Here is a 2,500-nt window from a genome sequence, read left to right as displayed (position 1 = left end):
AGTTTTAGGATGTACTCATTCCAATTACAGGGCCTCGTTAGAGTCCTGTATTGTTATTTTTCGTCACTACCTCCCCGTGTCGGGAATGGGTAATTTGCGCGCCTGCTGCCTTCCTTGGATGTGGTAGCCGTTTCTCAGGCTCCCTCTCCGGAATCGAACCCTGATTCCCCGTTACCCGTTATCACAAAGGTAGGCACGTAGCGTACCTTCGACAGTTGATAGGGCAGACACTTGAATGATACGTCGTCGGTGCAGAGACCGTACGATCCGCGTGGTTATCCAGAGTCATCAAACGTCACAGGACGAACCCGGTCGGTTTTGATCTGATAAAAGCGCGCCTCCCGAAGTCGGCGCTTAATGCATGTATTAGCTCTAGAATTACCACAGTTATCCACTTCGCTTACGAGACCAAATAAACCAAGACTGATTTAATGAGCCATTCGCAGTTTTGCTTTACGAGAACTCGTACTTGCACCTGCATGGCTTAATCTTTGAGACAAGCATATCACTACTGGCAGGATCAACCAGATAGCTGCGACAGCTGCGCTCGGCCCTTGCTGGGCCGCCGGGCGCGTGCTCGTCGCATTCGTTTAAGACCGAGGCGATCGCCTGCGGCCGTACTCAGCTTCGACAGTCGCTGGCCGCGACGTCCACGCTCTCGCCGGCAGTGCCAGGCGGAGCGATTTGCGTTTTTTCTTTGCTCGCCCTCTCTCGGGCTCGATCCATTCAGTTTCGCACAAACAAGAGCTCTGCCGGCCGCCTGCAGCGGTGCCTAAAACCCGGGCATAACAATGCGACCGTTCTGCTAGGCCGACAAGCGCTCAAGCCAGACGCTCGATCGAACGCGCCCTACATATTAGTCGAGACAACGGCTCGCTCATTAGCATCGCGTTTGTACTTTAACTTTTTTCGGCTCGGCTTCTTTCGACGCCGATGCCGGCGACGCAGCACTCTCTCGCCCGCCAGCCACCGAGAAAAGGGTGCGCTCCGACCGGCCCCGCACCGCTCTTTCTTGGCTCATTCGAAATTACTGTCTTTCGCTCTGACATGCCTTACCTAGGGTTAGGTTAGTATGCTTGCACGTTTGTACTTTAACTTTTTTCGGCTCGGCTTCTTTCGACGCCGATGCCGGCGACGCAGCACTCTCTCGCCCGCCAGCCACCGAGAAAAGGGTGCGCTCCGACCGGCCCCGCACCGCTCTTTCATGGCTCATTCGAGTTTACTGTCTTTCGCTCTGACATGCCTTACCTAGGGTTAGGTTAGTATGCTTGCACGTTTGTACTTTAACTTTTTTTGGCTCGGCTTCTTTCGACGCCGATGCCGGCGACGCAGCACTCTCTCGCCCGCCAGCCACCGAGAAAAGGGTGCGCTCCGACCGGCCCCGCACCGCTCTTTCTTGGCTCATTCGAGTTTACTGTCTTTCGCTCTGACATGCCTTACCTAGGGTTAGGTTAGTATGCTTGCACGTTTGTACTTTAACTTTTTTCGGCTCGGCTTCTTTCGACGCCGATGCCGGCGACGCAGCACTCTCTCGCCCGCCAGCCACCGAGAAAAGGGTGCGCTCCGACCGGCCCCGCACCGCTCTTTCTTGGCTCATTCGAAATTACTGTCTTTCGCTCTGACATGCCTTACCTAGGGCTAGGTTAGTATGCTTGCACGTTTGTACTTTAACTTTTTTCGGCTCGGCTTCTTTCGACGCCGATGCCGGCGACGCAGCACTCTCTCGCCCGCCAGCCACCGAGAAAAGGGTGCGCTCCGACCGGCCCCGCACCGCTCTTTCTTGTCTCATTCGAGTTTACTGTCTTTCGCTCTGACATGCCTTACCTAGGGTTAGGTTAGTATGCTTGCACGTTTGTACTATAACTTTTTTTGGCTCGGCTTCTTTCGACGCCGATGCCGGCGACGCAGCACTCTCTCGCCCGCCAGCCACCGAGAAAAGGGTGCGCTCCGACCGGCCCCGCACCGCTCTTTCTTGGCTCATTCGAGTTTACTGTCTTTCGCTCTGACATGCCTTACCTAGGGCTAGGTTAGTATGCTTGCACGTTTGTACTTTAACTTTTTTTGGCTCGGCTTCTTTCGACGCCGATGCCGGCGACGCAGCACTCTCTCGCCCGCCAGCCACCGAGAAAAGGGTGCGCTCCGACCGGCCCCGCACCGCTCTTTCTTGGCTCATTCGAAATTACTGTCTTTCGCTCTGACATGCCTTACCTAGGGTTAGGTTAGTATGCTTGCACGTTTGTACTTTAACTTTTTTTGGCTCGGCTTCTTTCGACGCCGATGCCGGCGACGCAGCACTCTCTCGCCCGCCAGCCACCGAGAAAAGGGTGCGCTCCGACCGGCCCCGCACCGCTCTTTCTTGGCTCATTCGAAATTACTGTCTTTCGCTCTGACATGCCTTACCTAGGGTTAGGTTAGTATGCTTGCACGTTTGTACTTTAACTTTTTTCGGCTCGGCTTCTTTCGACGCCGATGCCGGCGACGCAGCACTCTCTCGCCCGCC

The 2,500-nt window shown here is 55.3% G+C and overlaps 1 non-coding gene across 1 annotated transcript in view; it reads right to left on the bottom strand.

The window, feature by feature from the left end:
• Positions 1-531, bottom strand: part of LOC144423620 (small subunit ribosomal RNA) — a 1,810-nt gene extending 1,279 nt beyond the window's left edge. Inside the window, exon 1 of the ribosomal RNA XR_013476086.1 lies at positions 1-531. This exon is cut by the window's left edge and continues 1,279 nt beyond it. This is a non-coding gene — a ribosomal RNA (small subunit ribosomal RNA).
• Between the last annotated feature and the right edge of the window lie 1,969 nt (positions 532-2,500).

This window comes from Styela clava, chromosome 5 (genome assembly GCF_964204865.1).
Source record: "Styela clava chromosome 5, kaStyClav1.hap1.2, whole genome shotgun sequence".
Taxonomy (NCBI): Eukaryota; Metazoa; Chordata; class Ascidiacea; order Stolidobranchia; family Styelidae; genus Styela; species Styela clava.
This window is presented reverse-complemented; position numbering and strand designations above follow the sequence as displayed.